Source organism: Adiantum capillus-veneris, chromosome 5, assembly GCF_014529385.1.
Source record: "Adiantum capillus-veneris isolate H3 chromosome 5, ASM1452938v2, whole genome shotgun sequence".
Lineage (NCBI taxonomy): Eukaryota > Viridiplantae > Streptophyta > Polypodiopsida > Polypodiales > Pteridaceae > Adiantum > Adiantum capillus-veneris.
In genome coordinates, this window is record NC_140935.1 from 71,856,260 (window position 1) to 71,872,194 (window position 15,935).

The following is a 15,935-nucleotide window of genomic DNA, read 5'->3' on the forward strand; positions in this document are numbered from 1 at the left end:
TGCATGCACTCCTCAAGTTTTTTCCCAAAGTCAGAGGACACCCACTGACTGTTACACGAATACGTAACGCTTTGGGGATGACAACCTTTCCTGCAGTAAAACCGGCTACGCGCACCTATTCACAACTTGCGAAAGATGCGACAATCGAGGCATGCAAAGAGCTACTCAGTACAAATCATGCTGACTATGCAAGGAATAAACAGCTCTGGGCTATTTTCCAGTATTACTTTTTGGTCAAAGATCCTTAGGGCAAGGGCAAGGGCAAGGGTAAGGGCAAGGCCAGATGTGACGTGCCTACTATATTCTCTCACTGCAAAGGACTATACTGCCTCATCCACACCATCCCGTGTGGCTTTCATCAAATTTTATTTACCTCTCTACAGTCGCGGGCAAAAAGATTCAGAGCTCAGGTGCAATCTGTGCAATCTAGCTTTCAATGCTTCGCAGCTCCGATGTTGGGCCTGGGTCATTAATATACCTGTTAGTCCTATGGATGTGGATGCGGTGATGCAGCATAAAAGCTCTAAGGGAAAAGGGAAGATATTGAACAAACAATGGATCTATCTGAAAAGCCAAAGAAAAAGAGAGCAAAGGTAGTGAAGGACACAGTAGAATCTTTAGTATCCCTTCCAGTTTCGGAAAGCCAACAGCTTCGAGTGAAGCAGCCAGTTTGACGTTCCTCACATACGGCTACTGATTCGATGGTAAGTTCAGGTGGTCCAAATCACACTATGCATGTCACAGCTGTGGCTTCTACAGTGTGTGTTCCTCTCTCTACTGCTGCTATTTTTACCCCTACCACAGTGACTAGCTCCTACGTCCCAGTGGCAGCTGCTTCTTCTCCTATGGCTAATCCTACGGCAACCACTCCTACCATCTCTACTTCGACAGAGAGGCATGCACCTAGTCCACCGCGAGCAGTGCCACTTGTCACACCAGTACCACGAGCTGTACCACTCTCCATCTCTCTTCCCCCTGACACTGTTACAGGTCCTTCTATAGGATCGAACTCTACGTCATTTTTTCGACTATCTGAGGATATATTACAGGAGTCTAGGCAAGCCATTGCCACCATTGAGCTGGGAGCAGAGCGTTTTGCAGCCATACACTAGCGTCACGCAGCTACTTACGCAGCTATGGAGGGAGCTCTGAAGGTTGCTGAGAGCGCCATCGCAGATAGGGATGCCACTATTTTCGCACTCCAGCAGGCCCTGAAGTTAAAGTCTCAAGTGATTAGTGACCTTCAGAATCAACTACAAGGATTTAGAGAATTGCTGTTACAGGAAAATAGGGCAACGCAGCCTACGATGATGGATATGGGATATGGGTGGACTGGAGCAGGTACACCAGTGCAGCATGCAGCAACGGGTCCTTCTCTGTAGTTTACGGGACTTTACTCACAGACTCCAATTCCCGTTCAGTACTACAATCAGCAACAACAACAGTATCCTCCTCCTCACGGGTTTCAGTCTTCACCATTGCCTCAGATGCAAAATATGACTTGTTGTGATGGAGTTGTTGGAGCACATCACCATGGTTGTGTTACTCGACGTCCTCAGTACACTACAAGATAGGTGCTACCATCTACTCAGCAGCAGGTGGCTGGTCATTTCTCAGGAAACACACTTAATGACAGGAGAGCTCGCATACAGCAAGGCCCCACAATCGATTTGATGGCTCCACCTCCAAAGGCTGATACTTCGAATGCAGTAGTGGCCACCACTCTATCTCTTGGATGACAGATTCAGGAACTCACTATTGTACATACTAGTAGTTTTCTTTCACAGTTTCAGTCTTCCTCTCACCGAGACTGTGAGCGGTCTTGTGGCAGGCAACCTGTAGCAGGGCTACAGTGTCACTTCACAGGACAGGCAGTTGGACAGTTAGCTACATTTGGTTTGGTTCACACTGGACGGACCCTTTGGGCTGGGAGTGACACCTGCCAGGGTACCTACGGTGGTCTAGTGGACATCGTGGCCAGGTCACCACCACCACTCAGTTTGGAGATAGACTTAGCTGGCTCAACATTTATGGGCCGTTGGTGGCTCTTATGGGTATACATATGAGTAGTCGTTTTGGGCCAGTCCCATCTTATCTTGTACGTAGTCGTCTAGAGAGAGTCTTACACAGAGCACGGCTTCACCATCCATGCACATCTGAGCCTCGACACCCCATTTATACCTGTGAGTCCTGGGCTGGAGCTGAGTGTGTTGCCACGCTAGAGTCTGTACATGGTTCTTTGAGCAAGTCGAGTCCACATGTTCTGGTCCACTGTTGTGTCTCTATTGTTATCCATTGTTTTTGTGTTTCATTCTGTTTGAGAGAGTTTCCATTTTTTTGAGTGAGATTGTCACGCACATTGCACTGAGGGGCACCCGCACTGTAGAGAGCATGACACATTATCCGCACTACAGTCTCTATAAGCGTCGGTATTTACGGCCCTATAGCGTCGCTACATGCGTCGCTATATAGCGACACTTATAGAGACGGCTGTAGCGACTCGTATATCGACGTTCTCTTATCGACGTTATTAGCGACGCTTTTAGCAACGCTGGGGGATTAAAAACCCAATGTATTTTCGTCGCTATAAGCGTCACAAGAGTACACAACCTCTTGTAGTGAAACTCAATTATGCAATCATTGGGAAGACCTTTCATGCGACAGGTAGAGCTTATCCAAGATTGGGGAAACAATTATCTGTACTTGAAGCAAGTGGGATCTATAACAGGGTTAATTTAAAAGATCACACTTATAGAGATGTCATGAAAATGCCCATACAAGAGTTTGATTCAGTCTCTTTGGCTGAAACTAAGCTTCCATTTTGGTTAAACAAAGACACTCTTATTTAGATGTGTGGAGCTTCATAAAATGGAAGTTTAAAAAGAGACGAATGTAGTCTAGAAAGGGATTGCACAGACGAAGCCTATGTACATGAACCCTTTCAAGATCATTTGTTTGATCCATTAGAATGGACTCAAACTTTAGTGACAATGGATGTATGTGTGAATACGTCTATTCCTACTCAATTCTGCAATGAGGATGGCTACGACATAATTCGCATCCAAATGATTTCAACCCTTCACATTGAAGATGAAAGTGAGGAGCCCAAGGACTTGATGAAAGCTCAACAAGTCTTTTCAGACCTCTACTGTGATGCAGTAGATGAGTTAAACGAACACTCAGCTACCTCTGAAGATTCGGGGTCAGAAAAAGAACATGTGAGAGCTAAGCTACTCCTGAAAGAAGGGGACGAAATTTTTTTTGACTTTCCTAACCAAAAATCAAGAAGACAAAAATGGTATAGACGAAAAAGAGACACCAGAAACATGAAAACAAGACCTATGCCATTCGTCTCCAGTAGAACATAATTCTTGATGCAGATAGACGTACATGATTGTGTCAAGGACAAAATCTCTGGTAGATATCCTTCAAATAAAAATCCAGACATGTCAAGAACATTGAGAAAAACAAGAAAGGATACTCAAGCAAAACCAAAAAAACAGCAAAAGGAGTCAACCATGACACGAACTGAGCGGAAAACGTAATATCAAGAGTTGAAAAAAGCTCTAAAAGAGATATATATGATTGAAATGGAAATCACAGAAGAGGATGGTAAAGATATAATGCTACAAACGGGAGCGTGGAGAGGCTTGCAAAATACGATCGAAATAGCACATAGCAAGCCATAAATCGACAAAATTGCATACCTGGCAATTCCCATAGCACATAAACCGTGACGTACGCAAACAGAGTGAGACAACGCGTGAGAGAGCAGAAGAGAACATACACAGGTGCACCTCCTAGAGCGGAGTGCAATGCTTGGCACGGCGAGAGAGAGGAGAAGAGAGGAGAGAAGAATACACAGACACTGGGTGCAATCTCCCCCCGTGCAAGAGTGACCATTTCCCTCTTGCACGTATTTGTTTTATAGATTTCTTGAATGGTCAAATTGGTTACAAACTGGCCGGCCGGTCATAATTGGCCAAAGCTCATAAAAGAGCACTTGAATAATAAAATATACATGATATACAAATACATCTGCATAGGCCAAGCTGGGTCTAGTCTTTTCCATGTGTCAACTGGAATTAGATAATATTACTTTGAGGTCTAAAGATACATAGATAGATCTTACTTATCAAGAATAATTGAAATGATGTTTCAAGAGGGGTATTATCAGAATGCATTAAGAAATGACATACCTGGCATTTAGATTTTATCTGCAAAACTTGTCTAAAAAAACAAAGCACTAAAAATGACTTTGTGTTAAATTCAACAACAATCTAATCATACACTAAATTTACATGGCCAAAAGGCGGAATATCTTGAGGCTATTGAAACAAAGGTCAAGAGCAAAATTCATCATTCTAAGTAATGTTATGCAAGTTAGAACAAACCAAAGTACAGATGCCATAAATTTCAAGCCGCACAGATGGGTGTCAGGTATCGGTGAGGTGGATTGTATATGTGAGGAAATTTTTAAACCATTGATTGTTGTCAGAGAAAAATTAGAAGCTAGTAAAATTTCACTAGTGTTATTGAAACTAGCTAAAATAGCAAAACATCGGCATGCTTCCTTTAAGTAAATTAGTAAAGTTTTATAAGTTTTAGTGAGCAAACATTGCTATGAGTACTCTGATCCAAAGAAAATTTCTCATGGAAAACTTCGTAGGAAATACTTTCGATGGTCATCTTTGAATGGATACAACAACACTGAAATACCAAGAGACATAGGAGCACTTATCTCCACCTTAAAGATGAACACACAAATCTCAAAGCTAAATTTTTAAAAAAAAAAAAATATATATATATATATATATATATATATATATATATATACACACACTGGCAAGGTTGAAAATTGCAACCCTTTCCACCTACGGGAAAGTGTGTCTTAGCTTACAATCATGCTGCTTGAAAACTCAAGAATGCCCCTTAGGAGCAGGAGGAAAAGGAATCATTCCACTTGAAATTTGAGAGAAATAGTGTAAAAAGAAGAAAAAATGCAAATCATTTGTCTAGACTTTCTCTCTTTCTGTGTACGGTTAGGAAAATGATTTGTCTCGAACATTGTTTCCCACTACAAGTATGGCACCAAACCTGAAGTGATTGTAAGGAGGGGGGGCGAGATAAGGTGTGGCTTCGTGCTAAGGGACGATGGGGTTGAGAAAAGCTAAGTAAGGTAAGTAAATAAATCGATCTATTGTGGATGTTGTTAAGCGTGCTTAGTGGATTGTCATACTAATCAGTGGGTAGCGAACCATGCATGTAGTGATGGCCTAAAAGTTCCATGCAAGCGACGGTTATAATATGCACCCGATAGCTTGTATGGTTGCATCAAGCAGCTTATAGTGCCACCGAGAGAGAGAGAGAGAGACGTTATGGTGGCAAGGCAAAATAATGCTCTAGTCGTATCCCATGCTATCATCCTCGAGCATGGGCTTGTTCAGCTCCGAGGCATCACCTTTTCTTCACACAGATGCTAGATGAGCCAAACCTCGCTTGTGGCCACGTTTTCTCGTGTGCTCTGCTACACCCTATAGGATCTTCCTCTTCTGACAATGGGGTACAATAGGCATCGCCCAGCCTCAACATTAGTATCTAACCAATGCAAACATCCGCAATGACGCGGACAGCATGGGATAGCACCTCCAAGGCCTGGGCAAACTGCTCCTCCAGCATTCCTCCTCCCTCTCTTCTTCTTTGGCCCAAGCTAGGGCTCATATTTCTTGTGCTGCCGATGAGGTCTCCACTTCATCTTTGGACGAACTTCAAGTTAGAGGGGCACCTCATGTTGCACGTGTGGCCGAGTGGGCAGGTAGCTACAAATTGTTGGTTGCCGAATGACGAGAGGAGTATGGCAAGAGTGGGAGAGTTTTATTTTCATTTTTTTAAATTTTTTATTTTGGACAGTCTACAAGCAGACAAGGGAGAAAGGAAAAATATGTACTGCTGGAGGAGTGCGCCAATCAATGGGAGTGTGTATGTGTGTGTACTGTGTGTGAGCAGAGATGAGGAGGGAGACAGCATGTTGCTAGGATAGAGAGAAATTAGGGAGAGGCAGAAGCGGGGTGTGAAGCAGAAAAAGATGGTGGTTGAGACTCTCTTTCAAGGTGGTGGCTGCATAGGGGACCTGAATGAGGGTGAGGGATTACATGCTGAGGGTGAGAGATTACATGCTAAGGGTGAGAGATGACATGCTGAGATTACAGGCTGGAGATCCGCGGACCGCTTCATATGCACACTGTGGTAAGTATGGTGGGAAGGTGTACCTTGAGGGGTGTGTTTCTTGCCTCAAGAAAAGGAGTGGGCGCTGTCAGAGAGAGAATGAAGCGTGCGAAGGAGGCAGTGACAGGAGAGAGAGAGAGAGAGATTAATGAGAGCTGTTGCATGTGCTACATGGCTGCAGTAGATGAGTGTGTGGTTGTGGTGGGCCGACGCCTTGCATACCACTAAAATTAATCAGCACTCGTAAAGCACAGGAAGGGCCGATAAATGTGTGCATGTCTGCCCGTAGTTCAAACTTCAAACAGAAAACAATGGCTGGATTTCGGCAGTCAGGGTAAGTGCATGACGACAAAGGGTGGGCACGCAGATGATAGTGCAGGTGGGCGCCCCCTTTTATTTATTTATATTTTTTTTTGCTTTGGAGAATCTGAATGGCGGCTAGAGGACGAGAGAGAGAGAGAGATATACACGGCTATTACTCCTGCTGCATGGTCGTTCAAAACAACAGATAGCGGGGTGGGTGTTTGGGCGCCGTCAGTCACCGACGTCGAGAAAGAGAGGCACTAGGTTGCTGTAGTTATCCATTCGCATGGCGGCAAGGGGACCTGAGAAAAGGTGGGAGAGAGAGAGAACTGGAAGTAGGAGCATGCCAACGTGGGGCGACTACGTCACAGTCGGCTGCATGCAGAGCCATGAAAACTGAGGGTGCTTGCAGTTGAGTGGTGGCAAGCGAGTCTGTCCACAGGCTCAAGGCTGCTCTGTAGCGAACGGCGGTCATTGCAAGGTGGGTAGAGTGATAGAGAGAGAGTTGGTCAGTGGCTAGTTGCTGGTGGGCGTAAACTGAGAGAGAAATAGGGACCGCAGACATTGAGACATTGAGTATGGCGACTATGGCGCTCATTGACCCAAGAAAGCACAGGTCGAGAGCTGGTGGTAGGGGAGAGGGTGGGTGCGAGTGCATGGGGAAGTGGATGGAGATGAAGTGAGTGAATGAAATTGTTGTCAAACGACATACCTGCAATGCAACTCTTCTGCAACGCCATTCTCAGAGCAAGCTCTGCTGCTTTTATATATATATATATATATATATATATATATATAATATAATTTAATTTAATAAATCTCTTGGGGTTGTTTACCGCGACTGGGATTAAAATCACCATCTCTACAATTTCTGTGTTCTTCCTTCCTTCACTTGAGCCTAATACTCACACCCCCTCTTGCAGAGCCATGATCGTCCTTCGTAGGATAAGTTTCCAGGATGGTAGAGAAACCTCCTCAGAGTTAAAATCTTGTTTAACTTCTCGTTCTTCTACTTCTTCTTCTTCTTCTACCTCAAAAGAAATTGCTATTATGCTCTAAATTGTACTTAACATATGGCCAATTATGTGTACCTATATAGTTTTCTTTTTTTCCCTTAACGACAAAAATCCCTAAATGATATGGAATACCTATGATCCGTGGATATTCATAAACAATCACATACATGTAACTTTTTTTTGTATTTATTTATTAAAGAGAACATGAATGATTAAGTACACGTGGGCATGACTTATCTTTGTTCTCAATAAACTCCAAGCCATCATCGCTACAAGTTCAAGAGCGTAGCCACAGCTCTGATACCACTGCTACAAACGGGAGCGTGGAGAGGCCTGCAAAATACGATCAAAATAGCACATAGCAAGCCATAAATCGACAAAACTGCATACCTAGCAATTCCCATAGCACATAAATCGTGACGTACGCGAACAGAGTGAGACAACGGACGATAGAGAAGAAGAGAACATACACAGGCGCACCTGCTAGAGCGGAGTGCTACGCCTGGCACGACAAGAGAGAGGAGAAGAGAGGAGAGAAGAATACACAGACAATGGGTGCAATCTCCCCCCGTGCAAGAGTGACCATTTTCCTCTTGCACGTATTTGTTTTATAGATTTCTTGAATGGTCAAATTGGTTACAAACTGGCCGGCCGGTCATAATTGGTCAAAGGTCATAAAAGAGCACTTGAATAATAAAATATACATGATATACAAATACATTTGCATAGGCCAAGCTGGGTCTAGTCTTTTCCACCTGTCAGCTGGAATAAATCATAAAATATCATTTGTATAACATATAATGAGTGTTCCATCCCATTACAAAAAATATACTCTCCAAGATAGAAAAATCATAGTAGAACAAACTGTTAGGGAACTACAAAAACAAGGCAAGTCCTACGAAGGGCTTGAGAACGCAAAAAAGATAGACTTGGCTGAACCAGGGGAAGAACTTAGGCCTGCCTACATTGCAAATGACCTAACACAATATGAAGAAGAGATTTTGCTAAGCTTGCTAAAACAATATCGAGATATTTTTATTGGGTCTTACAAGGATCTCAAGGGTGTTGATCCAAAAAAATTTCAACATACCATACCCATGAGAGATGATGCAAAACTAAGTAGATGAAGGCCCATACACAGATAATGAAACATTTTCCAGGAAGATCAAAGAAGACATTTAAAAACTAAAGGAAGCCAAATTCATTTACAAAATTGAACACACAGATTGGGTGTCTCCAATTGTGGTAGTACCCAAGAAGAATGGAAAATTACAAGTGTGTGTCAACCTCAAAAAAGTGGATGCAGCTACCATTAGAGACAACTTTCCTCTCCCAATCACTGAGCATGTGTTAGAATGAGTTGCAAGAAAAAAAGCTTACAGCTTCTTAGATAACTTTTTGGGATACAATCAACTTTTGATTGACCAAGAAAGATCATCATAAAACTAATTTTGCAAGGGAATGGGGTATTTTTGCCTATCGGGTGATGCCCTTTGGGTTAACTAATGCTCCTGCCGCCTTTCAAAGATGGATGAGCCATGCTTTTAAAGAGTATCTAAGAAGATTCTTGGAAGTGTATATGGATGATCTATGCGTACATTCATCGATTCGAGCTGATCATTTATAACACCTCCAAAAGGTATTTGAAAAATGTAGACTTTATAGTATTTGCTTAAATCCTGAAAAGTGCACATGCTTGGGTAGACAAGGAAAAATTCTTGGACATATACTGTCTAAAAATGGCATAGCTACTGACTTGGATAAAATTCTTTGTATTGCTGATTTTCCTAGACCAACAACAGTCAAGGGGGTTCAAGCCTTCATGGGGCATTGTGGATATTAGAGACGGTTCATTTATGTGTACGGATAATTACAAAACCCATGTTTAGCTTTGGTTACACACCTTGAGTGGACCGAAGCATGTGAAGAATCATATATAAAGCTTAAACAAGCTCTCACCTCAACTCCAATATTGAAAGCACCAGATTGGGATAAGATATTCCACAGACATGTAGATGCTTCCAATTTTTCCATAGGGTGTATACTAGCTCAACCAGGAGACGGGAAAATCAATTTTCCTATTTCTTATGCTAGCCGACAGTTGAACATAGCAGAAAAGAATTACACTACCACAGAAAGGAAAGGACTAGGAATGATCTATGCCGTTAAAAAGTATAGACGTTATCTATTAGCCAAAAAGTGTGTTCTTTATGGACCACCAAGCTTTGTTGTACTTGGTCAACAAGCCATGCAGCACAGGAAGAATAGTGAGATGGTTCATCATTCTTCTAGAATTTGATTTCACTGTGGTTGTAAAAAAGGGCACTACACACCAAAGAGGAGATCATTTGTCAAGGATTATTTCAGGAGAATCACCTAAAGGGGTAGATGATGATCTATTATATGCCTATTTGTTATCCGTGAAAATGATGCCTATTTGTTCTCAGTTGCCTATAATTCCTAAGTGGAGTAACTATCTTGTTACTTACTTATCAAGCCAAACATTTCCTGAGTATATGAGTAAACACCGTCAAAGTGCAATTGAAACAGACGCAAGAGACTATGCTCTTATTGGAAACCAATTGTATCAGAGAGGTAAGGATCAACATTGGCGTCTTTGTGCAAATGAAGACAAGTATATTCCAATTATAGAACAAGCACATGTTAAATTAGCTGGAGGTCACTTTCCTAGTGACACCACCACAAGAGAAATCTTAATGGCAGGCATATGGTGGCCAACACTTTTTGGATACCAAAGAATATTTTCAAAGGTGTGATGCTTGTCAACAAGAAAAAATGCCACCACGTGTATATTGTAATGGAATTTGCCTATTCAATTTGAGAATAGCGGAATTTAATGAGAGTACTTTCAAGAAATGATTTTGTGAGCATAGCGGGTAGACATAATTGAAGATAGCAACATAATCATAGCAATTAGTTAACTTGGCATAGACAATACTTTTGCAAGAGAGAGAGTTTAGAGAACATGACAACAATTGAGGACCGGATTTATGTGGAGCCGGTCCCCCCTCCAATAGGCATTTGTATTATGATTTCTCCCATAAAGAGAGACTTGTTACAATACAGTCTTTGTGTTCCTTGTGACCTAGGTGATGCCATGAAGATGGAAGGCTTCATGCACCACAAACATAACATAAACTTGAAGAAAGCTTTAACTATCCCAAGACTCAGTCCCAAGACCTCAAACACCTTCGAAGGTGGAGAGAGCTAGCAGGGAATGAGGGTAGGGAAGAGGAAGAAGAAACATTTCGTAGGAGAAAGAATTAGTTCCTCACTTATCATACTCTTGTTGCTAGCATACATAATAGCATAGTAATGAAGAAGAAGGAGATGGCAAGCTTAAGCATTCAAGCATGGCTCTTGGTTGGATTTGCACTCCATAGCCAAGAGTGTTGGTGTAGGCTCTCCACCTCTACTTGCTTGGAGAGGGAGCTCTTGCACTTTGCATATCACACAATGAGAGTGCTTGTGAGTGTGTGTGGGTGAGTATACCCCCTAGGCACCCCCCTAGCTTGCTTGGGTCGACCCCCCCATGTAGCTCATGCCTGAAGCTCATTGGACCCCTCCAGGCCTAGCCAATCACAAGCAAGAGCCATTACAAGCAACATGGGTAGCCTTGGGACAAGTGTCCCCCTTTCCCCTTTGAGAGAGAGGACTTGATAAATGCTAAAACAATTAGATAATTCATGTAATTTATCATTGGACCCCTTTGAAGCCTAGCCAATAGGCTTCAAGCAACACATGAAGGTAACATGGGTAGGGGCCTGACATGTGTCCTTGCTGCCTCTTCAAGTTGGGCTTCCCTTGTGTGTGTGAGTGGGTGTTCTCTCTCTAGGCCCTAGGAAAAGGGCTCGCCCCCCCTCTTGTAGTAATGCTTTTGACTTTTAGGTGATCAAGCACCTTACTCACCAAGCATGACAAAGCACTTGAACTAGGGGGGGTTCCCACAAGCATCTCAGGCAAGCTTCTCAAGGCACCTCAAGTACTTTAATCATGCAGCAAGTCAAGCACCTCAAGCATGGAGCCAGTCAAGCACCTCAAGCATCTTAATCAAGCACCTCAAGCATGAAAAACACCTCAAGCATGACAAGCACCTCAAGCAGGACAAGCACCTCGAGCTTGGGCCGGGTTCCCACCTCAAGCTCAGCCCTAGCTTACTTAAGGTCAAAAGGACTTTTACACACATTTATTGGAGGTCTTCAATGAAGCTAACCCTAAGGTCTTATGCTCCATTGGTTAGCCTTGCTCTTTGATAGACCATCTCCCTTTTGGGCCCCTTTACATTGGCCCCGTGTTGAGATAGATCTAAAAGAACATACCTATATCTTAACACATGTTCCCGTTTATTCTCCCACATTAAGTGATCAATTTAATATGAGAAAATAATTTGGGTTAGTTAGATATTAGATTTTATGACATTACCTCTCTCTTGAAATCATAGTCGTCCTCGACTATGAGGTAGAAGAGATAAAGTCTTAGTCTTTAGTCAATCGTACTTAGCGGGTAAAGGATCCCTTTTTACCCTACGACATCTTTCCAAGATGGATGACCAATCCATTTGGTGCTTGGGAGACATAGCTGCCGCAAGCATGTCTGCTCTTTAGTCCATTTCATTCTCCCAAAGTAGAGTGACAAATTCTACTTGGTGTTTGAGAGACGTCGTCATCACAAACATGATTCTAAGCATGCATACTAGTTAAATTTGTGCACAATTAAAAAGAGGACTAGTCATATAAGACAAAAACATGAGTTATTTAAAAGAAATTTGTACATTTGCTTACTCTAATGTAGCATTGTAAGCATTGACAAGGTTCATACTATCCTTAAGTTGTACTCCTTGCATCCATTTAGCATCTTCAAAAGGATAATTTTTGAACTTAATAAGATACCGTCGGATAATCTTACCATGTCGTAGTACCTTGTCTTCATGCCGAAGGATAGCTTCAGGTTGTAGCACCTCTTCTTGGTCTTCAACTTCGGGAGGGTCTTCAATAATTGGTTCAATTGGTGGCTCTCCTTTGTAGGGCTTAAGTAAGCTTACATGAAAGGCATTGTGTATAAGCCAATGGTTGGGCAACTTGAGTTGATAAGCCGTCTCATTGATAGGCTTCAAGATTTGGAAAGGACCATAGTATCTTTTTGCTAGTTTAGCATAATACTTTTGATGGCCCGTAGGATTTTTGCCCGTCGTTTGCCTTAATCGAGCCTTAGGAAACTTGAGTAAGACCCAATCATTTTCTTTGAACATTAAGGCTCTTCTGTGCTTATCAGTAGCAGCTTTTTGCCTTTGTTGAGAGATGGCTATAGCCTCCCTAATCTTTTGAAAAGATTCTTGTAGGTCACGGCTATACTCATCGGCGGCGAAGATCTTCCCATGTACTTTCAGTAGCAAGGGACTTTTAGGTCTTCCTTCTATGATCTCGAAAGGTGCTTTGCCCATAGAAGTATGTACAGTATTATTGTAGGCATACTCTACTAGCGGTAAATACTTTTTCCATTGTGAGCGTTGATCTACTTCGGTAACATAAGTCTTGAGTAGATCGAGTATCGTAAGATTGGCTATCTCACTTTGGCCATCCGTTTGTGGGTGATAGGCCGAAGAGAAATTCAATCTTGTTCCTAGATTTTCAAAGAGACCTTTCCAGAAATTACTGGTCATTCTAGGATCTCTATCTGACACGATGGATGTGGGTAATCCATGGTGTTTGAAAATCTAAGATATGAAGAGAGTTGCCATTTGATGTGCCTTAATTGTCTTTTTGACAGGAATAAAATGTGCTTGCTTGCTAAACCTGTCGACTATTGTCCATATTCCTGTATTCCCATGGATAGACTTGGGTAATCCAAAGATGAAATCCATGGATATACTCTCCCATGGTGAATTTGGAATAGGCAATGGCTGGAGTAATCCAGGTTGCTTCCCTCTATCATACTTGGTCTTTTGGCATACTACACATTTTGAAACATACTCTTGTATGTCCACTTTCATGGTAGGCCAATAGAAATACGTCTCTACTCCTCGGAGAGTAGGTTGAATACCTCTATGCCCTGCATATGGAGGAGCATGGGATTCATACATAACCTTCTCACGAAGGGAATGGGTAACACATAGCCTATTGCCGTGGAGAAGATAACCATCCTGCAAGGTGAATGGTTCCTCTTTCTTCCCCAAAGCAAGGGCTGACATTATGTCTCTAAAGTTAGGGTCAGTAGCATACTCATCTATCATAGAGGATAGATCATTGTGAGTAGCTATAGACACCGCATTAACTTTTGGTCGTCGTGAAAGTGCATCGGCAACTTGATTGTGCTTACCAGCTATGTGAGCAATATGGAAATTAAATTGCCAAAGAAAATTTGCCCACCTCATTTGTTTGTCGGAAAGCTTGGTTTGCGTCATGAAATACTTGAGACTTTGGTGGTCGGTTCGTAGGATAAATGGAGTCCCCAATAGGTAGTGCTTCCATGTGTCTAGGGCATGTAGAACAGCTAAAAGCTCTTTCTCATAAACGCCCAAGACTCGTTCATCACCATTGAGCCTTTGGCTCTCATATGCTATGGTATGCCCTTCTTGAAGCAAAACCGCTCCAAGGCAATCACCACAAGCATCACATTGGACCTCAAAGGGCTTTGAGAGATCCGGAAGCACAAGGACTGGTTGGGAAGTAAGCTTCTCTTTGAGTTTTTCAAAAGCATTTTTCTCCTTAGCAGTCCATACAAACTTAACGTTCTTCTTGGTTAAGTCGTGTAGCGGTCCCGCCACTTGAGAGAATTTTGCTATGAAGCGTCTATAGTATGCACACATACCAATAAATCTTCTTAGCTCATGTAGATTCCTTGGGTTAGGCTATGATTTTATTACCTCTAACTTTGATGGATCCATACGAATACCATCGTGAGAGATAATATGGCCTAGATATTGAATCTCTTGAAGGAAGAATTCACTTTTCTTTTGGTTGAGAAAAAGTTTGTTCTCCCTCAAGGCTTGAAAAATCACTTGGAGATGTTGCTTATGTTCCTCCAAAGACTTGGAGTAGATGATGATATCATCGAAGAACACTCCAGTGAATTTTTGATATGGTCTAAAAATTTTCTCCATCAAACGATTGAACGTAGCTGGTGCATTAGTCAAGCCAAAAGGCATGACTAGATATTCATAAAGACCAAATGTTGTGCGAAACGCGGTCTTTAAGATATCCTCATCCACTATCCTTATTTGATGATAGCCACTCTTAAGGTCAATCCTACTGAAGTAGGTAGAGCCTTGTAGCTTATCAAACAGATCTTCTACCCGAGGTACGGGAAATCTGTTTTTGATAGTGATATGGTTTAGTGCTCGATAGTCCACACACATACGGTATGTACCATCTTTCTTTTGCACTAGAAGGACTGGAGAACAAAAGGGAGAGGAACTAGGCCTCACCATCCCTTTGTCTACCAGCTCTTGTACTTGCCTCATGATCTCCTCTTGTTGAGCTTGTGAGACTTGATAAGGAGGTTTGTTAGGCGGTGAGCTTCCTGGAAGGAGCTCAATACGATGGTCATCATCCCCTCGTTTTGGAGGTAGGTCCATAGGGATATCATTGATGAACACATCTTGGAATCCTTTTAGAAAAGTAGACAATTCTAACTCTTCTTGATTCCTATCATTTTCATTTGATGAAACATTATTAGCTTTTAGAGACTCTTTGACATAAATCATGTACGCAGAAACTGAGCTCTTCATTGATTTATCAAAAGAAAGAGGATTTACAAGTGGAATAGTGCGACCACGCTCACTAGCATCTATATACATGTTCTTTCCCCTGTAGGTGAAGTAAATTCTCCTTTCAGGGAACTTCATGTTGGCAGCCATGCGATCAAACCATGGTGCCCCTAGGATAACATCCTGATGTTGGAGGGGAGAGATGAAGAAGTCTTCTTTGTCGACATAGCTTTGGACATGAAGCCTCAACTTCCCAATCAAGGGAGTAACGAAGGCTTGTTGTCCCTTGAAAGCTGCATCAGCTGTTACTATATCTCCCATCTCAAAAGCTTGAATGCCCAACTTGGTGGCCAACTCTATTGATATGAAGTTGAGAGTAGAGCTAGGGTCAAACAAGATGAAGGAATCATGCTCTCTTACCTTTCCCCAAGCATAGGAGAGTGATGATCCTTTGCAATGAGCATCCTCTTTTGGAGCTTCGATAATGGAAGCCCTAGGAGTCTCATTGCGAGTATTCTTCTTGGGGCAAGAACGATAGCCATGTCCTTGCTCCCCACACTTGAAACACTTATGGTCCTTGCGAAAAGCTTCAAGCTCTTCAGGAGAGAGTTTGTTTTTACCTTTGTAAACTCCCTTCTCCTTGGACCGATTGTTGTTGTTGTTGT